A 25,384-nucleotide genomic window follows, 5' to 3' on the forward strand; every position below is an offset into this window, starting at 1 on the left:
CACACACACACACACACACACACGGCCCTACAACATATGAAAAGATATTCATTCTTACTCATACTTAGAAAAAAAGCAGATTTTAAAATCACACAGAGATATCACCTATGACCCATCAGAGTGATAAAAACACATTTGGTTGGCATGATTATGAGAAAATAGGTATGCACATACATTTCTGGTAGAAATACAAATGGGTACAATCCTTTTGGAAGGAAATGTGGAAATATATAACAAAACTACACATAAATTTATCTTTTGACCCAGCAATCCCATGTCTAGGAATTTGCTCTTCGAATAAACCTCGCAGAATACAAAAACACTCTGCAACATTGTTTATAATGGCAAAAAAATTGAAACAACCAAAATGCTCATACATAGGAGAATGTTTAAACAAACTCAATGCACCCAAAAAATGGAGTGCTATGTAATTATGTAGCTATATAAAGAAAGAAAAAGGGAAATCTCTATGAAATGATATGGAGTAATTTCTAGAATATATTGTTGAGTGAAAGACTCAAAGTACCAAAGACTATAATGTGCTACTTTTTGTGTAATAAAAAGAAATGGGGGTAAGGATAACGCTTTGAAAAGAACTTTTTATGAAAATCTAACATTTGGAACCATGTTAATATTTCACATACTAAAAATAACAACAACAACAACAACAAGGAAGTCCATAGATGAGAGTGACCCCAAATAGAATAGAAACAGAAACAAATGATCTTACTGTATTTCAAATGAGTAACATACCACACTGAAGGCAAGAGGTAGTTAGAAGCTAGTTGCATTTCACTTTGAACCCATAATTTCTACCTAGGGAGAAGAGTAAAAAGGGTTAGTGTAACCTCTCCTGTTGGTAGGAAGAGTCCAGTCTGCAGAGCTTTGGGTCTAAGATGTTGATATACCTTTGTGGTCCACTCCCAAACACCAAGAGTAGCACATTTAAGCAGAAGGCTTGAAAGGAGAGCTAGAAATATCCAGTTATTGGAAGGGCAGTGAATTTATAGGGAAAAAAAGAAATGGCATCTGCCCTTTAGTTGGAGTCTATTTCTTTCTGTCCTCAAATACTGAAATTTCATCTCTTCACTATCAAGACATTGACAATATTGTCACAGTTGACACAGAAAGTGACAGTATCTCTAAATTTGGCAGATTATTAACGTGTTCTGAAATTGTCTTTCAGTTCTAATGTTCCAAGTTTACCATTCACATTTTCATATTTTATAGTGTTTATGGTAACTTCTAGTTACATCATCTGACTTTCAATGTTTTGAACCCATCTCAGAATGGTGATATTGTCTTCACATTTACTTTCAGTATTCTTCAATTTAGATTTATGAGTTTTAACAGTCACTAAAGATTACTTTTCCCCTCCTCTCTCCTTTTTGCTTGTGTATCTCCTCAGTTTAGCTGCTCTGTAAACACTTATTGTAAGCAAATTACGTGAATTTAAATCGATCCCTTGAAGAATCAATTTTAGTATTTAATAATTTTGTTAACCTTATCCCTAAATATTTTCCGGTTTCTGCTTTTTCTATTTAAGACATTACTTAACTGTGATTATCAAAAAGATATCAAGCTTGATTATGACTTGTTTGATTTGGGAGGATTAAAGCCACAGGAAGGAATCCATATCTATGTACGTATGAATCTATCATCTATCTTTCTCAGATAACACACAGAGATTAGAATGAATAAATACCATGAAGTCCTTGCCTATGAAATAGTTCTAGTCCAGTGAGGAGACATAAAAAAATACTGCTTGATGAGTGTCATAATAAGGGGAAGCATTAAGGGTGCTTTGGTAATACGTAAGAGAGTAAAAATAATAGCACGCACTTAATTACAAAGATTAAGTTCTTTGGATAGTCTTAGTAATTTTTTTGTCTTGGTTATATATAAACATAATGACATAATTATCTTGTGAAATTTGCATAGTCTACTGAAACATACTAACATCAAATCATAATTGCATCTGTGTCTTTTCCAAAGAAGAAGGGCTGCACTTCATAGATAAATATAAAGTAATCTTTAATATTACTTATATATGAGGCAGACAAGTATAAATGACCATGATGATTTTTAAAAAAATTTAATATAATGCAACTATATTCATGATGATTATATACAAAATAAAAGAGCAAATGCCCCTGCAAGGGAAAAATGCTTCTTTGACAGTATGAAAATTGAACATTTTTGAAGGGTCGATGACCTGAGATCAAGTTTATCAGAATGCCTTACCCTTGAATATCTTCTACAAAAGATGAGACTTTTTGTCCTTAAGCATTTCAAGCATTATTTTCTAAATATGGCTTCTTCAGAACGTTAATGTGCGATTCTCCTTTTCCATATTCCAATTCACCATAGGTACTGGTGTCCCAAGGAGTGAGATTGTTCTGTCATGCAAAGCATTTCAAACAGTGTTTGCACACATTTGGTACATGTGGCTATGCTGGTGTAGACATGTTTCTCTGTCTAGTCGGTACTGGGGACTCTTGTTTGTTAGAAGCTTTAGTCCCATAGCTAAATTGATAGACAATAGAAACATTAGCTGTAGCTCTGAAGGAAAGAATTAAGTTGTGAACCATTTATCTCAGGGCTACTAGATCATAATATTTAGTGACATAATATTCAACTTATAAAACAGTCTAATATTGCAATATTAGAAATATATATGAAAATCACTCTGCTTCTAGAGATGTTCAGGTACTCTCAACTGCTCAGAGGCAATGAGAACTAAACATTTTACAACAAATAAGACTATAAAATGTGGTAACTAATTTTCTTTAGGAAATGGTAGTGCCCAATGAGATCATGAGTTCCTGAAAACAAAGACTTAACCTTATCTGTTACTGCTGCACTTAAAGGAAGCTTGACATTAGACTGTGAGATCTTGGAGTTGTCAATTTCAGGACGTGTGGGAGACCTGGGGATCTGAAGCAATTGGCCTGTGTCTACATATCTAGTTCAGAGTGGGAAAGAGGGGCTCCCAGGTGGCTCAGTCAGTCGTCTGGCTCTTGATTTCAGTTCTCTGGTCATGAGCTCACAGTCATAGGATTGAACCTAGTTGGGGCTCCAGGCTCAGCATGGAATCTGCTTGAGTATCTCTCCCTCTGTCCCTCCCCCCTGCCTGTGTGCTCTTTTTCTCTGAAATAGATAGATAGGTCTTTAAAAGAGTCAGAAAAAGAAACTAGAGCTTTGGGTTCTGGCCTCCGAATATCATGAATTAGGATATTATTTCTCCTTTCCAGGAGCGAGAGATTTTTTTCCTCTTAAGGGATCTGAAATTGAGCTAAACTGGGAAAGCAATGCAAAGATTTACTTTAAGAAGAGGTTTTTCCGTTAAGATTGTGTATGAAAAATAGATTACTTAAACACTCTAAGATGCTTCGAATCTTCCCAGGCACCTAATATTTAATATTTGAATGTTAACCATCATGCAAACTCTTATATAGACTTAGTTTCCCGGAGTTTAAAGTGTGGTGGTGTGAGTTATTAAAAAGAAAATGAATCCTGGAGTTCAGGCAGTAAAAAACAGGGAGAGGAAAAGAATAAAATGTATGTGTGTGATTTAGGGTTTTTTTTTCCCCTGTCAACACAACACTGCTAAAGTAAAGCCCTTTAGAAAAAGAAAGGGACAGAGAGAGGGGAGAGAGAGAGAGAGAGAGAAGCATATCCAAATTAAGTAGCCCATCATTTTGAGAGATCCTTGAAAAGCCTTTACCAAAAAACATGTTTTAGGAATAGGGTCACACCTAAGTAAAGAGGAGGAATTTAATTATCAGTACCTGGTCAGGAACTCCTTGCTGTTCTAAACTAAAAATGAATGAAATGAAAGCAACTCATTGCAAGCTTATCTATTAGTAGTAATTATAAGTTTGCTTTCATGATTTTGCTTCTGAGGATATAAAGTTGGGAAGCTTTGACGTTTGACATCATTTCTAGTGGCGATCCATGCATTAAGGAAAAGGTTATTCTCATGTATATAAGCTATATTCAACTAGTTGTAACATTGGGTTTGGGCATTTTTTTCCCCTGATTACTATATCTTTCTATGGCAATTATTCTATTTTTACACAATTTTGCAAAAGTTTTAGGAAAAGTGAGTCAAATATTGTTACCTAAAATGTAGCTGTAATATACATGAGATAATGTGCAACATGGCTTACCTGAGCCTTTTTTAAATAATTTTTTAAAATTTCTCAGCACACTAATCATAAGGTAATATTGGCATTAAAATATTTAAATAGAGTATTGCATGGGATTTTAAATTTACTTCATCACATGACACATTTGATATGAAACTTGTCTTCTAGAGATTATATTGGGACAAGTGAAGTCTTTCCCAACCCTTTGGAATCTAGCTGGTAAGAATATTTATTTAATATGAATTTTAAAAGGTATTTTGGAAATAGGAATGTGAGTGGACTAATCTGAGTCCATTAAAAATGAGCAGACATATTAATATGAGTTCAAATTGTGTAATCACGGAAGAGCAGATGTTAGAAAAGTAACAGGATGTCATCCTTTTTACAGAAACAGTTTAGGCACAGGGCAGCATCAATCAAGTATAGAATTGACTTTTACTTAGAACACTTAATGTTAGTAGAAACCGTACTCTCAGAATAAAGGCCTTGGGTCTCCTGTGATGTGGCAAAACAATAGCCTGAGAGACAAAGTCATTGAGGGAATAGATTCACCAAAGACATGAAATAAGAATTCAAAGCAATGTTTTACTATAATATGTGAAAATGTGAAAAATATAAATAGGAAGGTTGATACAACTCAACTAATGCATGGCCCTAATGGAAAACAAGGCGTTGAGTATAGTTCATAATAAAGTTGTGCTCACTTTTGAAGGGTCTAAGTATTATGCTAAGTTCAAGTCATTTTATTATTGAATGCCTACCTTATTCAAGTTACTTGCTAAATGGTGTCCAAAGACCCTGATAGCCTAACTACAGGCTGCCCATGGGATCCTAGAGCTATGAAGGTGGGTCTCTAAATGCCTTTTATTCATCCATTTGCTCAGACAACATTTATAGATCCTACCATGCTAGGTAATACAAGGATGCAAAGTTGGATCAAATACATATTACTTAAAGAACTTACATTCTATTAAGGGATAAAAGCCTCCTACCCAAGTAACTTCATTAAGAGATAAAAGGAAATTGTCATTAGAGATGCACAAACACAGTGAAAGAATAGTTCAAAGAAGAGGTGGCTTTTATCTCAAGGTGTTGGAGAAGACCCTGTGAAAGGAATAACATTTGAGCTGTATCATCAAGAACACGTAGGATTTGATAATGTAGAAACAGAAGAAAATTCCAGGAGAAGAAAACAAGAGCAAAGGAAGTGAGAAATTACAAGTGTTTCATCAAATAGCTTTACCTGTGTACAAAAAATCCTGGGAAACAAGGGAAGAAGTACTAACAGAAATTTGAATCCATTTCTGTCTTATACTAAAAGGATGAATTGTTATTTGAAAAAATAAATTTTAAAAAGAAGTGTGGGCTCTCTGAAATGCAGTGTGGATGTTATTAATGCTAATGAGGAGGGAAAGCACCGTCTTTTTGGAGTCTGACAGACCTGGGTTTGGATCTCGGCTCAGCTTGTCAATAGTGTGTGAAGTGGGCGTATCCCTCAAAGCCTCTGAGATTCAGGGTTTTCATTTGTAAAGTAATACATTGCAGAGTCACTGTGAGCCTAGAGATGATGATATAATGTGCCTGGAACATAATTGATGTCGGAAAATGGTAGCTAATGACATAATTTTGTATCAATTAGGATCATTTTGATTACAAGTAAAGAAAGGAACTCAAACTGGTTTAAGCCAAAGTGACCTCTTTGGTGTATGTCACTGAAAAGTCTACGTGTATGGCTGAGTTTCTGGCAGTTACAGTCAGTGTTGTTATAGTCTGCATGTTTGTGTCTCCCCACATTCATATGTTGAAATCCTAGCCCCCAGTGTGATGGTGTTAGGGAACGGGGCATTTTGGAGGTGATCAGGTCATGGGGACGGGCCCTCATAAATGTGATTAGTGCTTTGTGAAAGATTAGTACCCCAGAAAGCTCCCTTGCCCCTGCTACCGTTTGAGAAACAGTGAGAAGACAGTGACTATGACCCAGGAAGTGGGCCCTCATCAGATGTTGAATTTGCCAGTGTCTTGGTCTTTGACTTCCCAGACCCCAGAACTGTAAGAAATAATGTTTATTGTTTAGGCTCCTCCATCTATGATATTTTGTTACAGCAGTCTGTACAGACAAAAACAAGTGTCATTATGGTACATGCTCTCCCTCTCTTTCCTCATCTTTCTCGGTTCCTTTCCCTTCTGTTGGCTCCTTTCTCATTTATGCCCTTCCCATGTGAAGGCAAAAATGGCATTGATGGCCTTAAAATGATAACCTCACAACTTAGCAATTCTGGCAGAGAAAGATCCCCCTTTCCCAACAGCTAATGTCAGTTTGCTAGTGTTGCTGCTCACTGGCCTAGCTTGGGTCCAAGTCCATCCTGGAACCTGTCACCGCAGCCAGCTTGCTGGGGTCATTTCAGTGGCCAGATCCTGGGTCACAGACCCCTGGCAGTGGAAATTTGGATCAGTCCTGAAACTTCATGGAATAAGAACTAGAAAGGAAAGTATATCAAAGAAGGTTTAGGCCAAAAAAGACATGCCCACTACAGGTAGTGACTCAGCCACTGACTTGCAGCTGAGTCACTGGCCTGTCATCTCTTCAATGGAATTTAAGCAGAGTGTAGAATTTCGACTGCCTTCAGATGCAACTAACATAAAACCTGGCTTAAATAATGAGGAAATGTATTACTTAATATCAGTGGAAAGTTTCCAAGTGGAAAGACCTCAGAGTTCTTTGATTTATTGGTTGAAAGATGTCACTGAAGGCCCAAGTTCCTTCATTTCTCTACTCTGCCATCTTGGTGAGGCTTTCTTCGTCAAGAGGCAAGATGGCTGCAGTTGTTCTAGGCCTCACATCAGACCAAGCAATGTCCAGAAGCGGAAGAGGAATTATCTCTTCTGTCTCTCTGTTAGATCCAAGGACATATTTCCTAGAATAAGCAGGCCCATCACCCCCCAGCCCACAGCAAACTTCTCTCACATCTCATCGGCCGGAACTTTGTTACACATGCATTTCTAAACCAATCCCTGACCTGGAGTAGGGTACTATGGAATGACAAAAATGGAATGACAATTGGGAAAGGCCCCTCCATGTGTACTACGCAAAGAAATGTGTATGAGAAATAAGTTTCAGAAGCTCAGTTGAGTATAACAAATATAATGGAAGAATGATTCTCAGAGATTTATGCTTGGAATCTGGATCTAGAAGTTGAAACTCTTTTGAATATTAAAAAAAAATAGATAAAAATAGACTCTGCCTCCCCAGCTACCACAGTGGCATGCATTATAGTGTAATTATGCCATCTAATGTGCTGATGAAACTGTGTGCCCAGCACCCCCTGAACTCTGTGCCACTCAGCAGACAGTTTGTGCCACTTATCTGAAGAACAGCCTAACACTGAGTAGCGATTACTCACACTAGAGAAAACTAAATCCCTGCATAACACAGAAGAGTCTCTTAGCTATTTATTTATTAAAAAAAATAAACATAAGACCAAAATTTATAGCATACATCGCAAAAATGGCACCACGGCTGCTAATACGTACTTGGGGGTAAATGGAACCACCGTCCTGTCCTCTCTAGAGAGGCAGACCTCCTGTGAGAGTGAATTGGATGGGAAGCACAGGACTCCCATTTATCTTGTCTGAAAATTAGGATTAGTGGACTTTCCATTAACTCTCCTGATGACAGCTTCTAATTTCCCCCGTGAATCTGTCTGTCTCGAATGGCTCATGTGCTATTTATCTTCACCTGCTTTTGTACCACATTTCTGAATTCATGAATTACAATTACTTTATTTGAATGGAGAGGGATTCTATGGAGAGTTAAATTCATAAAACCAACCTGGGGCCTCTTTTTTTCCTCAAAAAAGTACACTTTTTCATTTCAAAGAACTTTTTCCTTATTTTACCAGGGCTGGGGGCAACCAACTAGAAGTTGGTACATTCAGTTATTTAATTATTGGGCTTCCTAATTTCTTCTGAAGCATATTTTAATGTATGGGGTAAAATTAAACAATGTGCGTTTACTTTGCTCCATACTTGCTTGTCTGAAGTATTTGAAATGTAAATACTTTCACACAAGAGCATTGTAGATTTAATACGAGAGGAAATAATCTTTATCTCACTTTAATAAGCACTTATAGAATTCCCTACTATCTGCCGGGCACTGGAGGTGTAAAAATAAGGACAGTTTCTGGTACTTCAAAATCTTTACAATCCAGAGACAGAAAAGTACTCAGTTATAGAACTGTGTCATCTGTACTGTGAGAGCAGGAGGTCGCCATGGCGTGAGAAGCACAGTACGATAGTGCAGAGAAAGGGCACTAGCACAGTCCTTGAATGGTGCCTTCATCTGGGCTGCTATAACAAAATGCCGTAATCTGCTGGTTCATAAACAACAGAAACTTCTTTCTCACAGTTCTGGAAGCTGAGAAGTCCAGGATCAAAGCACTGGCAGACTCAGTGTCTGCTGAGAGCCTGCTTCCTGGTTCCTAGATAGCAGTCTTCTCACTGTGTCCTCACATGGTAGAAGGGGCAGGGGATCTCCCTGGCTCTGTTTTACAGGGACACCAGTCTTAATCACGTGGGCTCATTCTTATGAATGACCTAATCACCTCCCAAAGTCCTCACCTCCTAATACCATTACCTGGGCGGTTAGTAGTTCAACATATGGATTTTAGGGAGACCCAGACATTTGATCTATATAAACATTATCTGGGAAGCAAACCCAGGGATGGCAATACCTGAGTAGAGCATTTAGGTTAGTTTCCTGTGACTGCCATAGCAAAGTACCACAAACTAGATGGTTTACAATCACAGACATTTACTTTCTCAGATTTATTTTCTCAGAGTCCCTTTAGGGACTCTGTAGGCTATTGGTTATTGGCTGAATAGGTTACTGACTGATTAACCTGATTCTTTTGTGACAGGATCTTAAAATGGATGCTAGTGGATAATGTATTTACCCCTGTGAGGTGATGCAAGTATCTTTTAATAGTACTTTCTAGTCTGTTTCAGGGAGCTAAAAGAGATCTTATAATTAAATAAAAGGGGAGAAGACATTTTGCTAAAGAATTGCTATTGTGTTTCTTAAATCATTTCCTCTGCCAATCATTCCTCCCACCCCAGTACTCCTTAAAGAATCTGCCCCCATTGCCCTTACTAAGTGAGCAGCCGGCCCAATGGATGCCTGAGACAAGCTGAGCCAATTAGAGTCTCTCTTACAAGAATTTGGATTTGGGACTCAGGGGCTCTAGTGAGTCTGTAACAGCCTTAGAACAGGAAATGACACAAAGCTGAGTCCGGTAGCCAGGTTTGGCCTGTGCATCTCAAAACATGGGAAGCCAGTCTGTAGAGAGTAAAACAAAGTACAAGTGCTGACAGAACAAAGCTGAGAGTTATGGGATCCTAGAGAGATAAAGATCTTTTCCAGAGGTGGTTCCATTCTTTTGTGAGACCAGACTGTGTTTCTTGCCTTTAAGTCTTTAAATACACAGACACACACACAGACACACACACACACACACACACACACACACACACACACACACACACACACCTTTTTCTTAAGCTCACTGGAATGAGTTTCAGTCTCTTATGACCTAACAATCACTGACTGGACAATCCTTAACTTCCTTAACTGCCTGTGTCTGGAACTGGCTCTCAGTGGGCCCCCTAAATCCTAATCTCATCAGCCATGTCTCGGTTCTGTCTCTCCTCTTGTGGAATGTAGACCCTCCTCGAAGGCTGCCTAGAAGCTCTTTTCTTCACACCACATCCCTTCTCCACCATTGTGCAGAAATGTTAACTCACTTGGGAGAACGTTCTGCCTGACTCAGAAGCAAGACCTTTGCAGATAAATAAAGGTCTCCACAGGAGAACTGAACGTATTAGTATGTTAGTATTCGTATTATATTTTAGTTATTATAAGTATCATATGTACACTTCTATTTCTTCCAGAAAACAACCCTTTTTGTTGATAAAAAATGACTTCAAGGGCCTACATCAATGACTTTAGAGGGAATTATTGTCCTACTTTATACCTTCCTTGAATGAAGCTTGCAAGATTAATGGCATCCTTCAATGTTACTATATTGAAGTACATTTACTTTGTTTTGGCCTTCTGGAAATATGAGTCATGTCCTACAAACTTAAACTTAAAAGAAACATGTGAGGTGGTAAATACGCAGCATCTAACAGATAAGTAATTTATAAAGAGATTTGTGCATAGTTTTCAGGGCTTCTCACCTGAGACAAGAACATTTTGACGATGCAAAGAACAAAATTGAGTTCTCTCTGACGAGTTGGCTGTCTTCTGTCTTAGAACTGCAGTAGGGTGGTTAAAGTAAATTGTGGTTAAAATCTATCTGACAAAACTACATTTTATGCTGAGGAATCAGCGTGATTAAACTGTCATCCTGTGGAGAAGAGTTCAGGTCCAAAAAATCTCTTAATTTGTAGCGTATTGTTCACTCCCAGATTCTTTTTTCCCTTCTTGAACATTCTCTTCATTCACAACCCCAAAAGGCCAGTCCGATTCACTATAGCCTGTTCCTTGAGGGAGTCAGCAGAGGTTAGGCTGCATGCAATTGGACAACTCTTTTACATGCTCCCTCTCTCACCCCAGTTCCTTTGGCTAGTCCTTAAATAGTTGGATCTGTTCCCAATCCCTGGAGGGCTGGAGAAAGAGACAGCAGAGGAAGACATGTCCATTGACCTCAGTGGTTTCCCTTCCCTCCCAATCTGTAAGCCACTAGAGGAACTAAGGTAGATAGCTTTGAAGATCTAGAACTTCCTTAGGAAGCATCTGAGTGGCTCCACAATCTGTGATTGAACTGGAACCTTAGTGTCATGTCTATTCTAGTGATACTCTTTACTCTGACTCAGTCTGCCCGTGTCCTATGCCCGGTATACAAACAAAAGTAGAATGGGAATCAGCGAGGTTATTATCTCTTGTGCTCCTCCTATCTTTATTCCCAAGAATTAGCACATAGTGGCTTTCATTGGTGTTTGTTAGATTTGCGAATGGTTTTTCTATAGATTCATGACTGTGTTCATCCTCTTTTTCTCTGACTATTCTTAAATATGGCTGTCTTTCAGACTCCTCTGGTGGCATTCTCAGCTTGGTCATTCCTGCATGTCTTCCTGCTCTACCCATACCGAGTCCTCAACTACTCCCGTTCCCTCAGTTTAGCTACGGAGTCACTGCTGTAGCCATGGCCTCACTGAATCCCATCCAAGTGCAAAGAGATTCCTATAGCTGATTTCTCAAAAGGCTTTGGTTTCCAACCAGTTTAGTTCAGGGATAATTTCTTAAACTTTGGTTTAAGATAAAATCAGATCAGCCTTCAGGCTCAGGAGAATATGAGCAGATGGTTATTCAGTTCTTTTTCATGCTATATCTTCCATTCTGAGTATTCTGATGAAGTAACCGAGAGCAAAGGCAAGCCAGACAATGGAAAAGCATACAAAAAAAAAAAAAAAAACCACAAAAACCCTTAATCTTTCTAAGCTTTTTTTTGAAAAGTATACATCTTTGGGAAAATTGTAATAGGAGTTACCATGTATTGAGGTTACCATGTATTGAGGTCTTACCACATCCAGGCACAATGCTAAAACTTTTACTACAATATTCTCCCCTGTAATCTGCACAAAGCTTGATAAATTATGCACCTTTATCACTCCCCAGTTTTACAAATTTGAAAGCTTAGGCTCAGAGATTAAATAACTTACCCGAAGCCTGTCCAGCTACCTCGTGTAACTCCATGAGTACATTACCACTGGTGTAGGTGAGTGTCTATCCTATTCCGGGGATGCCATTCATATAGACTGTAATGTGCTTATGTTCCTGGAGGTGAACAAGGTAGCTGCCCTTTCCACAGCATTAAGGAGTAGAATCAGAGCTTGAACCCTAGGTCAGCTTGGCTTCAAAATCCAGGCTCGTCACCACTGAGCTATACTGAGATAAACATTTGGGTTTTAGAAATATGATCTATCCTTTTGTCGAGCAATTAGAGGGACAAATGGGATGTATTATATTACAGTTGCAGGTGTTAACCATTTTTTGTAAGACTCAATACAAAGTACCGTAGGTCTTTTGGAGCAGAGCCATTTCAGTCTTAATGGTAGTGGAAATATATTTGTGACCAAATTGGAGGCCAGAGAAGGTCAATAAATACATCAAAAAAGGGTTCTTAAGTGAATCTGGGCTTATAGTTGTTTAGGATATGTAAGGATGACACCTTTCTCCACCTTGGGAAAATAATGGCAATCGTATTCTATATCCATCAAGCATTTTACAGACTTTTTTTTTTTTTTAAAGCAATCTGTACGCCATGAAGCTTGATTGAACTCATGACCCCAAGATCAAGAGTTGCATGCTCTACTGACTGAGCCAACCAGGTGCCCCTATCCATTAAGCATTTTAAAAAGCTAATGTTTATAATGGAAAATCAGAAAGAATCTAAATGTCAAACAAGAGAATGACTTAATAAGCTACGATCTATCTACTCGATGGAATTGTTATTATCACCGTGTAAAAGATATCTGTATGAAAAAAACAGTGGAAGGGAATACACACACAAAAATGATAACAATCGTTGTATAAGGGTAGTGGCATTATTGTATGTGACTCAGTTTGCTGTTGTTTTTACTTCCCATTGGTTCTGTAGTATTTACATTTTTAAAAAAGAAAAGCAAAAATAATTTTAAGGCGTATTTTGCATATGAGAGAAATAAAATTGAACTTTAAACATTTGCTTCCCAGCCCAATTTTCCTCCAAAAACAAGAAAAAAAATCCAGTCAGAATTGTCCATTACCTAGAGTCGTCCCGTACTCTTGGAATTTAAACAATCTCGTCAGCATAATGGCCCGTTCTTCTAAAGATCACTGCCCTTGAAAGCACACCGTACACCATAAATTAGTGTAGTTTGTGAAATGGAGTAGAACCACGAGACAGTGCGTGCTGTCCTGAGCCTCCATTAGGGACAATATTGATAATTACTTTGTACACAATTTGTAATTTGATTTTCGAAACTGGTACTTCAGTCGATGTTTGTTTTTCATGCTCTTTCATTATACCCCCACTTTGCAAATACTGTATTCTGGAGTCACAGCCCATCATGTTCTAAAATGCACTGAATTGCCTAAATGGAGCGCACCTCATAACAAAGCTGACCATTTTTAAGACGCAATTGAAAGACAAAAGAAAATTCTGTCTTACTCTAGGATGATTGGCTTCAGTGCTGGACACCTGTGGTTTTCAATTAGGGATTTTTCAAACCCTGAGTCATGGAAGTAGTGAGCCCAGGGCAAAATGAATCCGTCTCAGCCCTCCGAGTAATGATACAGCAGCTCTCCTTTTTTTTCCTTTTTGGTTGCTTTCCATGAAAGTAAATACTATTGGTAAACAGTGGCCTCAGGGTCACAGGTAGAGGTGGGAGAGAGTATAAAGTAGAACGTTACAACAGGAGGTACAACTGTGGTTGAAATATCAATGCCATTTTCGCTCTTGCTGTCGTTACCGCCTCAGTGGGGCTGTCCTAAACTTGGATGGAGTGCAGGTGCAGGCAGACGTAAGACCTCAAGTCAGTGGCCTTACTTTAAGACCAGGCTCCCTCGCTTTCCAAGCATGTGACGTGGGGTATGCTACTCAACTCCTCATCTCTGTAAGAGAACTGTTGCTTCAAAGAAATGAAAGTGTGAAAGTAGTTTGTAAAGTACTGACTGTCCTTTCCCCGCCTGCACACTATTCTAGTACATAATGGCCTGTCTCAGTCTACTGTGCCTTTTTTAAGCAGTTTCCTCAGATTTTCTGTCTTGCTTTCATTCTTTCTGGCACTCAGACTTCTGGCTTTAGGTCCCTCTGGGTCTGAAATCCAATCATAGTCTCTTTGGTCCAGAGTTCACTTTCAACTTAGCTATTAGCTGTGCACACATCCCTGACTTAGGTGTCTACCTTGGCCCCTTCTCTTCCCGGCTCAGGCCTGGCCCAGGGATCTTTCTCCCCTCTTGCAGCCATTCTCATCCCACAAAGGGACATGTGGATAGTACCAATCACCAAGGAAGGTAGGGAATTCAAGAAGAGGTTTATAAGGAAAGAGGGCTGAAAAATATTCCAATATGGTTAGACCATATTGAATTGAAGATGCCTCTGGGCCCCCCAAACAGAGGTTTTTAGGGAGCTGTTGGAACTGGAAATACAGACTGGGAAGTCATAACCCTGTGAGGGAGAGTGTGTCAAATGAGAGGAATAAGAAAAGAGGGCAAGAGAGGTGCCACGTAAAGTAAGAACCAAAATATGTTCATTGCATTGACTCTGCTAGGTCATGAGTAACCGTAGCAAGAGCAATTTCCAGAAAGTAAGACAAATGCCGCTGTATTGCCGTGGGATCAATAAATTGGGGGAGGAACATGTCTTTAGTCAATCGCCTGCAGCTCTCTGTCGGTTTAATGTGCCAGCCAGTCATTGTGGCTGGGGCGGGAAACTGCATCGTGTTCTGTACAGAAAATGGAAGGGTGGTGGTGGCAGGACTTAGGGTATTTGGAAAAGCTCACCTCGAGATTTAAAGGAAATTCATGATACCTGCAATGTTTGTATCAAATTCTAAAGCATAGCAGACCTTTTGCATACAAGGTGGGGTTTTTTTGTAAATATTTGCAAGACTCAAAAAATTCAAATTAAGAAAAACTTTATGGAACTTTTCACTCTGGATTTATCAAAAAATAGGAAAATCCTAACTTTATGGTTTTTCTGAAAGCATGATGGTGTATGTGATTGTGTATGTGTATATAGGGGATGGTATAGGTGGGCAATGGAGACATGGAGAAGGTAAGTATAAGCACTTGCCAGCTCTTTTGAGTTCAGTAGGAATGCTAATTATGTGTCATTTCCAGAGGAGCAGGAAATGTATTGTATTCTTAACAGAGATGAGAACATGGAACAGAATCTGTGATATTACCTGAAAATATCTCTACCCAAGTTAGAGGGTTGGGTGAGCGTAACTCTGTCTCTGGGTAACCCATTAGTGAAGAGGAGGGTCCGCTGCTGCCTTTCCATTAGGAATTGGTCAACGAGGAAACCATGTCAGGGCTGTGAGCGGTGGTGTCTGATGTAAACTCAGGCAGCCAGTTCTGTCTTCTGTAGCTTGGTGCAGTTTTCCTTAGTCATCTCTCTTGGAAATCATCAAAACAGTGACACTGATTTATAATCTTTAGCAGTTCAGGAGATCCGCTTCCCACAGTTGGGAGTTTCTCACTAATTGAACAGAGAGAACTGAGGAGGTTGAAGGCAGAAGCTGTGTTCATTATTTAAAAAAAAAAATTCTAAAATCAAAATCGGTGATTCATTCTTTCTGGGACGCTGGGTATTCAGTATTGCAACGTTATATTTAGGGGTTCAGTGAGAATGATCCATTAAAATACTTCCTCTGTCATATGATTTCTCTCATCTATGGAACATAAGAACTAGGAAGATCAGTAGGGGAAGAAAGGGATAAAGAAAGGGGGGGTAATCAGAAGGGGGAATGAAGCATGACAGACTATGGACTATGAGAAACAAACTGAGGGCCTCAGAGGGGAGGGGGGTGGGGAAATGGGATAGACCGGTGATGGGTAGTAAGGAGGGCACGTATTGCATGGTGCACTGGGTGTTATACGGAACTAATGAATCATCGAACTTTACATCGGAAACCGGGGATGTACTGTATGGTGACTAACATAATATAATAAAAAAATCATTAAATAAAATAAAATACTTCCTCTGAGGGAAGTATAGCAAAAAAGTTTCCAGTTTTTTACAAAGTCCTGCCCAAGAAGGTTTATTAAACAAATATGCTTATTTACAAGGGACCAAAATAAATTCCTAAATACGTTGTATAGCAGAGGCATCATTAGTCTCTGTCCTGGCTCAGAGGCTCCAGAGTTGCTCCATCCAAACTCTTCTGTTGTTGTGTGCGGGTTCCCTGACTGTCCTCTCAGAGTACGGTCTTGTGAAGTCTAGGGACACAGACGAGCATCAGTCCTGGTTCACAGCCTCTGTAGAGGTGCTAGTGATGACACAGCAATGAAAGGGACAAGGTCCCTGGGCATAGATTGCTCATGCCTGCGAGGCCATGCTTGCAAGAATGAAGTGGTGCCAAAGATGATGACTCCCTCCCCATTTATGAGCCCCTCAGGGTTTCCTTTATGGCTTCATATGCCTTACATGGAGTGCAGGAGTCCCAGCAATGTGGCCCAAGAAGCTGCCTACCTAGAAGGTTCTCACAGCCTGTCCTCTAGGGCACTGCTGCTTTTCACGTCTCCTCTCCTCCCACCCGACGCCGGCAAAAGGAAATATTTTCTTGCCTGGAAGAAACCTTCCACTTCTTGTATGCTTTTAAAAAATATTTTGTCTATAGATACAAATCCCCTTTCCTTTAAGTCTTCTGCAAAAACAAACCCAGAGTCATAATCAATCAAAGCCAGTTCCCCTTTTCATAGAGGGCAAAGACAACTTAAACTTGAAACCCTTCAAAAGAGCAGTAAAAAAAAAGAAAGGAAAAACAAAACAGCTAATTGCCATATTAAAGCAGCTTGTTTATTTCCTGCCAATGTAGCAAAAATCTAATTTTTGTGTTTTGTCACAGCTGAGGTTGATGGGACGCCCAAATCAACAGATTATTTAAGAAAAAAAAAAAGACACATTACTGAAAAACGTGCCTAGACTGATTGGTTTTGTGCAAGCAAATGTGTGAGGTATGGATTCAGCATTTTCCCTTTACAGCTCACAGGCAGGCATTGTTCTGGCTTTCTTGATTCTGTGAATTTGAGTTAAAAGTCTCTCAACTCTGTGGTCTTTTTACATAAGATGTTAAAAGGTCAGATCTGGAGTTACTAAGTCTTCGTACACCTCTTTCATTCTCTGAGTCCAAAGGTTTGTGCAAGAAGGATCAAATACTATTTAGACTAAACATAAAATATGAGTGCTTGATGGAAAAGACCTCATTCTGGTGTCCCACCTGCTTTAATATTGATTCAATAGCAATATTAATCTTTAATATTTAAAAAGTCAACATTTGATTTTGATAGTAGGACCTGGAGCCCCGTGTGCTCTCTCTCATAAGTGTGTTCTGCTTCCAACTGACATGCTTTTTTTCATAGGTCAATTCACATGTTCCATTTTAGGCAGGCATCAAGGAAGAAAGAGATAACACATTTCACTTTCATTATGTCAAAAATTCTTATCAAGAGCGTTTTCACGTTACTGAGGAGAATAAACGGGATGCCATTTTTCAGAACTCGAGAGGACTGGATTTCCATCCTGAACACTCTTGCTGTTTGGCCCTAAGGAATATGTGTGATATCTTTATTGTATAAATGAGGAGATTGACCCTTATGGTGGTTCAATCATATGCCATAAGTCACACTTAATTTCAGGGCTGTGATTTGAATTCAGGTCTGTTCGATGAAAGTAAGAGAGAAAGAGGGAGAGCAAAAGATATACCTGTAATATCTGTATAGAGACACATAAATAAGTGTAGAAATAGATATAGACCTATATATATATCTGTGGTGGTTAAGTTTCTGTGCCAACTTAAAAGCGTGCTTTTGGTTGAGATTAACATTTGAATTGGTGAACTTTGAGTGAGGAGATTGCCCTTCCATAATGTAGGTGGGTCTCGTATAATCAGTTGATGGCCTAAATAGACCGAAAAGATCAGCTTCTCAGAGCAAAGGGAGTTCTCGAGGCAGACTGCCTTCAGTCTTATCTGCACCATGGCTCTCCTGGGCTTCAGGCATGTGGGCTCTTACTGCAGATTTGGACTTGCCTGCCTCCGTAATCACATGAGCCAAGTCTTTAAAATAAATATCTTTCCTATGATTGTCCAGGGATTGGTATTAAGGAATCTGGATGATGGGGACATGGACATTCACTGTACTATCCTTTTTTACTTTTGTATGTGTTTGAAGTTTCCCAAAATAAAAAGGGTTTGTTGTTGTTGTTATTTTTATTAGTCACCATTATGGGTGATGGTATTTTCCCCTTATACTTTTCTGTCTTTTCCAACTTTTTCACAATAATAGCTATTTGCTTTAACTAATGGGAAGAATACTTTTTGGCGAGGGATAAGATAAAAAATATGCCTAAAATATGTATATACACAAACATCCTATTGGTTCTGTTTCTCTGAAAAACCCTAATGCAACATCTGTCTAGCTAGCTAGCTAACTATATATTTATCAAAAGAGTGGAAAGTGGAAAATTGAGAGAGGTTTGACAGAGATGATTGTGCCATTGAGATTATGGGTCACCAGCCATGGGTATAGCTGCTCCAATGTGTGGAAGGAAAGGACCAATTAAAAAATGTATATTTTAATGGTATTCTTTCCTGAACACAGATGACTTTCAGTTTTGAACATAGTCCTTTGTATGATAAACTAGTTAGATTACTTTATATATTATATATGCATTTTATACCCAAACTTGCCAGATAGAAATGCGTGCACGTGCACATGCGTGCGTGGACGCGCATACACACACACACACACACAATCTTGGCCAAGAATACCCATCTGAATCTGTAGACTTGAAGATCATTGCTGACCTCTGTTATTTCTAGGGTGACATAGAATGAGCATGGCAGCTCAACCCAGGGAGAATTCCAATAGTAGACATTTCTTTACTGAAAACAGAGCCATGGCAGAAGGAACATTTTCTTATTTCACAACAAGTGGCATCTTTGTTCAAGTGGTGGGGAGGGCAAGATGCCTCCCGCTAAGAACTTGGGAGGTTATGTTGTGACGGCCCAGCTGGCTAGGCAAAACAGAGCATGGCAAACAACAAAAATACATTTCATCTCTTCTAGCTCAAGTGGCTTCTGCTCTAGGATGATACGAAAGGGACTCAATAAAAGGATATTAAAAGACTGAAAATGTCATGGTGACATTATCTTTTGGAAATACCAGACCATCAGTTAAAGTGCTGTTTCCCAATGGTACAGTTTGCAAGATTTGTTGCTGGAATTTGTGGGTTGCCTATTGCCGTTCGCAGAAGATGCTTCACTGACTGTTTTATGGGGAAAACTCACCCTGCCCCCAACACAGCAGGAATTGTATCTAATTGTACATTCTGTGCACATCCTAGCAAAATTTTTAGTGTTAGTAAATGGCAATAAATTGGGGACATGTGACAACTAATTGCATTTGGTTATAGAAATAAGTTTTAGAGTAAAAACACATGTGCCTAAAACTCCATGTTTCCTATGAAGAGTATCATTGATTTTTATAGGACTACAGAGCATACTTGAAGTAGCAAAGCTTTTTATTTCTTTCTTGGAGATTTATAAGGACTTCATCAATTGTGTAGATCCCCTAGCCACATCCAGAATGTAGAAATATACATTGCTTACCGGTATAAATGCCTTCCAGCAAATTCAGCTTTAGGGCTTATCCAGTTTTCCTTGGATGTCCTTAAAAAGTTCTTTAAAAGTTAGACATGATTTCCCAAAAGGACAAAGTCTTTTAACAATCTTATCTGCCAGCTCTTAGTGAAACCGTAAATAGCCCACTGGCATGGTAGATCATGGGGAGCTCTCAATATTTTGATGACAGATTATTAGCTCCAATTTAAGAACTCACATTTTCCTTATATTTTCCTCACTTTTACCTAATATCATCTATTTGTTCCTTCAGCTTAATTCATTTTATCCAATACCACAAATATTTTTTCTCATTACCATCATCAGCTTTATTGTCCTTATTTTCATGTCATTTTTTTTAAGATTTTATTTATTAATTTGACAGAGACAGCCAGTGAGAGAGGGAACACAAGCAGGAGGAGTGGGAGAGAAAGAAGCAAGCTCCCAGCGGAAGAGCCTGACGTGGGGCTCGATCCCAGAACTCCAGGATCAGCCCTGAGCCGAAGGCAGACGCTTAACGACTGAGCCACCCAGGTGCCCCTTTCATGTCATTTTTTATTCAATAAAGAGTTACTGGTAGACAAGCACAGTGGAAGAATGTATATCATTCCCAGGAACTTACATTCAATAGAGGAATTTTCAATCTCTAGGAATTTTAACTTCCAATTAATACTGAAATATGTATGTCACTTCACAGTTTATAAAACTTATTCATATAAATTATCTCTTTTAAGTTTTCAACAACTTACACAGTAGGTAGGTCAGACATTTTTATGTCTCTAACTCTCAGAGAAGTGAAGTGACTTGCCCATGTTCTTGATGGAGCATGCTGGTTCACATCTTGTGCTCTTTTCACTATACTACGCTATGTATAGCTGTGATGCTTAATTTTGTGTTGACTTGGCTGGGTCAAGGGATGCCCAGATCTAGCTAAATATTATTTTGGGGTGTGTCTTTGAGAGTGTTTCTAGGAGAGTTGAACATTTGAATTGGACTAAGTAAAACAGATGGCCCTCCCGAGCAGTGTAGGTGGGCATCATTCAATCCATTGAGGGCCTCAATAGAGCAAAAAGGCAGAGGAAGGTTGAAATAACTACCTGACTGGACTGAGACGTTGCTCTTCTCTTGCCCTCATCATTCTTGAATATTAGGCCTTCAGCCTTAGACTGACATCTAAAGCACTGGCTTTCCTGAGTCTCTAGCTTACAGATGGTAGATCATAGGATTTCTCAGCTTTCAGTCGTGTGAGTGAACAATTTACAATAAACCTCTTTTTAGATATGTATATTCTATTGGTTCTGTTTCTCTAGAGAACCCTGATACGCTAGCAAAGCCTTTTTTTTTTTTTAAAGATTTTATTTATTTATTTGACAGAGATAGAGACAGCCAGCGAGAGAGGGAACACAAGCAGGGGGAGTGGGAGAGGAAGAAGCAGGCTCATAGCAGAGGAGCCTGACATGGGGCTCGATCCCGTAACGCCGGGATCACGCCCTGAGCCAAAGGCAGACGCTTAACCGCTGTGCCACCCAGGCGCCCCTCTCAAAGCCTTTTTTTTTTTTAACAGAATTTCATATTTCTTTTTTGGTATGGTCTATGTCTAATAAAGCAGATATTCATATCACACATAACTGATAGGCGCTAGTCTATCTAAAATCTAGAAGTTCTTTTTTTTTCTTTCCCAGTCTTCTTTTGTTGTTGTTGTTGTTGTTGTTTTTGTTTTGTTCTGTTTTGTTTTATTATGTTAGTCACCATACGTACATCCTTAGTTTTTGATGTAATGTTCCGTGATTCATTATTTGCGTATAACACCCAGTGTTCCATGCAATATGCGCCCTCCTTAATACCCATCACCGGCCTATCCCAATCCCCCACCCCCACCCCCCGAAGCCCTCAGTTTGTTTCCCAGAGTCCATAGTCTCTCATGGTTCATTCCCCCTTCTGTTTACCTCCCCTTCATTCTTCCCTTCCTTCTCCTCTGATCTTCCTGCTATTTCTTATGTTCCATAAATGAGTGAAACCATATGGTAATTGTCTTTCTCTGCTTGACTTATTTCACTTAGCATAATCTTCTCCAGTCCCGTCCATGTTGCTGCAAATGTTGGGTAATCATTCTTTCTGATGGCTGAGTAATATTCCATTGTATATATGGACCACATCTTCTTAATCCAGTCGTCTGTTGAAGGGCATCTCGGCTCCTTCCACAATTTCACTATTGTGGACAATGCTGCTAGAAGTTCTTAACTATATGTCATGGCTCACTGTTACCTTCTAATTAGTTGAATTGGACCCAATGAAATTATAATGATAATAAAAGGGAACAGAGTCTAGGTTTTCTCTCATTATTTCAGCATTCTCTCTGTTGTGAAAAAAGAGATAAAGCTGGAGCAAAAAGAAAGAGAATTTCATAATAAACCTACCTAGGTATAGGATGAATGATAATATCTTCTCTCAATGTAGCAGAATACTATAGAACAAAATAAACATTGAGAACCATATTATATGATAATTCCATACTTACAATTCTTGTGTTTTAGAATGAAAATTATATACAGTTAATTCATTCTCTACTTGCTCAATGTAAAGAAAATTGAGGTTGTCTTAATAATACCCATTCTTCCTTTCCCAGATAGGCTACAATGAGTTTAAATGTAATTGATATCTTCACCCACCCTCCCCTGCAAAGATGGACTCTGATAACCCTATCCTATCAGAAAATGCATACCTTTGGTCAATGTGATTGATGAAGGATCGTCCAATTAACTGAAAGGTCAAGAATCTTACTTGATAGTTTGTGGAGAGAAGATTCTTACTTCTGCAGTTTCCCTGCTCCCTCATCCCACCACCCACAGTTGATACGAATGAGGAAGCATGAGAGACATTGGTGTAAGAAACCATATTAAAACCACGGAGGAAGCCAGCCTAAAGATGACGTCAACATGGAGCTGGGCAGATCTGAGCAAACTGCAAAAAAACAGGCCCAGAGTTTGGCTGGACTATGCCTGAAGTTCACCCTACCTCTGGACTTTTCTGTTCCTACATCAATAAAATTCTCTAATTATTTAAGCTTCTAATACAAATAGATATTCCTTGACTTATGATGGGGTTGCATCCATAGAAATCCATGGTAAATTGAAACAATTGTAAGTTGAAAATGCATTTAATACTACTAACCAACCAAACATCATAGCATCATAGCATAATTGCATCATAGCTTAGCCTAGCTTTCCTTAAACATGTTCAGAACACTTATATTAGTCTTCAGTTGGGCATGGTCATCTAATACAAAGACTATTGTGTAATAAAGTGTTAAATACCTCATGTAATTTATTGAATACTGAAAATGAAAAACAAAGGTACCTGGGTCTCAGTTGGTTAAGCATCTGACTCTTGATTTTAGATCAGGTCATGATCTCAGGGTCATGAAATCAAGCCCTGTGCTGGGCTCTATGCTCAGTGGGGAGTCTGCATGGGATTCTTTTCCTCTGCCCCTCCCTCTGCTCTTGCTCTCTCTCTCTCAAATAAATAAGTCTTAAAAAAAAAAAAGATATTACAAAACAGAATGGATGTATGGGTACAGAAAGGTTACCCTTTGATCATGCGGCTGACTGGGAACGGTGGCCACTGTCCAGCACCATGAGAGAGGGTCATACCACGTATCACTATCCCAGGAAGAGACCAAAATTCAAAATTGAAATACAATTTCTACTGAGTATGCATCACTGTCACACACACCATTGTAAGATCAAAAAATCACTAGTGGAGCCATCATAAGTCAGGGTCCACTTTTATTGGGTTTTGTTATTTGCAACCAATAGTATCGTATTGTATCACTGAAATAATTCATTCAGAATATGTAGCTAGGAATGAAGAATGCCAGAGCTGGATATCATTTATAAATTTTAACTCATCTAGGGCAAGATTAAGTATTCCTGTACATTCATTAAAAAAAATACGAACAATATAGATGTAGAAATTATTTATGGACTTTCAAAAGTGAACATTTCAAGAGGATTCTAACTAGGTTCAGCTTCCTTAAAAACCAAAAAGATTACCTCTAAGATAACAATATTCTACCCAGTAGGCGGCTTTCTTGCTCAGCATTAGCACATCAATCCCACTGAAAAATGAATGCTTTTAGGTCCATCTCAGTAGTCTAATCATTGTACAAATTGGTGTACTTATGAAGTGATTGATTTTCTGCCACCTTTGGGATAGTATTCTGTAATAGCTATTCCCAAACAAACGCCCTTGCACACAATGTTTATGTTTCTTATGAAGAGAGTCACTCATTAGGTTAAATAAGAATTACTATTTTCCTAAAACCTGTGATTATATGAAAATTGTTATCATGGGCGGGCCCTTGATTAAAAATTCAAGAAGGGTACCAATCACACAAGTAGATTATATTCAGGCTTGCTATACTAGTAACATAGAAATGAATCTAGTGAACTAAGGAAATCTAGGTTTAATCCAAAACCACCTTTTAGCTCAATGATGTCTCTATCAGTGAATATATTACAAACTGTGCTTTGATCACCTGGCAAGTTGCTAGGCCATTGTCTATCCAAAATATCTCTTTAGGGTGTGAATTAGGCAACTTTCAAGAAAAACATAATTCACATCACACCCTCTCCTCGCTTATCAGTCCTTAAGTGGACTTGCTCTGTGTACTACTCCTGCCTCTGTATCTTGAAGCGTTGGAGACATAAGAATAGAGACATCCTCTCGAAAAGAATTGTTTGGCTCTAACTATTCTTGATATTCTATCTGAAAAATACGTCTTACACTGCAAACCTAGGCAAGAATTTCTGAATGCAGATAATTTCCATCAGAATACATAAACTAGTCCGTCACAAATATTTTAACTGGGTCTAAACTAATGCATTAAATTTGGGATACTTGAGTCACATATATTCAAAGATAATATTCTCAAATACAGTTACATTTTATCTGTTTATAGGAAGTCAGGATTTCTGTCTGGTGAGATTTATGTTCTTTCCCATTATTGTATAGATTTGAAACTGACTTTAGATAAGTCTTAAACTTTTTGGGCTTCAATTTCTTCATCTGTAAAAGGTAACGTTTAGAATGATGATCACTAGGATTACTTTCAGTTTAAAATAACAAAGATAATAAGAATAGCATTAAGAGCAGAGTCTGCATCTCAATGATTCTACTAAATACAGTGGCAGAATATACAAAGACTGGTTTTCAGTCTTGCTGTCACCACAGTCAGCAGCTCTGTAATCACTAATAGGTTGAAATAGATTGATCATCTAAGATTTTACGTCTGGGTGGTTTAGGAGTTAACTCAGAACCCCAATGTCTTCCATCCTTCCTCAGAGACAGAAACAGCAAAGGGACGCCATTTCTCCTAATTACTCCTGGAACAGAAGGGCGTGTCCAGGACAATCCAATAAGTAAACCAAACAACAGGTTACATTCCTAATAGATCACTTTTGCTAAGGCTGTAGCTCTTTAGTTGGTGATGGCAGCTCTATCTAAGTGGTGGGGTTAAGGAAGAAAGCATTCCAGAAGGAGAAATGGAAACACATGTGTTGGGTCTATTTATAGCCTCTAGCATTGCCACCAAATTGAAACCATCCAGAGAGGGTTTTTTTTTTTTTCTTTTCTATTTTTTGGACTGAGGAATTATTTAGATTTCAGAGCAATTAAGTAGAAGCTTGACTTTGAAGCAGTAACAAAATCAAAACCAATACCAACTTTTGAATGAGTTGTTGAATTTCTTTTAACTGCAAAGCTTCAGTGCTCCTCCAGTGTGGAGGAGGAGGGAAAGAAGGGCTTGATTGTTTTAACTGCATGTGGCTTTCAAAGAGTCCTGGTTTTTT

At 38.7% G+C, this 25,384-nt stretch overlaps 1 long non-coding RNA gene across 2 annotated transcripts in view; it reads left to right on the forward strand.

The window, feature by feature from the left end:
* Window positions 1-25,384, forward strand: part of LOC148107488 (uncharacterized) — a 349,000-nt gene that overhangs the window by 196,386 nt on the left and 127,230 nt on the right. The window contains exon 3 of one of the 2 annotated variants that reach the window (XR_015722229.1): window positions 19,921-20,069. The exons of the other annotated variant lie outside the window; for it this stretch is intronic. This is a non-coding gene — a long non-coding RNA (uncharacterized LOC148107488). The remainder of the gene's footprint in view (window positions 1-19,920; window positions 20,070-25,384) is intronic. 2 annotated transcript variants of the gene reach the window in all.

This window comes from Ursus americanus, chromosome 29 (assembly GCF_024610735.1).
Source record: "Ursus americanus isolate L20-20 chromosome 29, mUrsAme1.1.p, whole genome shotgun sequence".
Classification (NCBI taxonomy): domain Eukaryota; kingdom Metazoa; phylum Chordata; class Mammalia; order Carnivora; family Ursidae; genus Ursus; species Ursus americanus.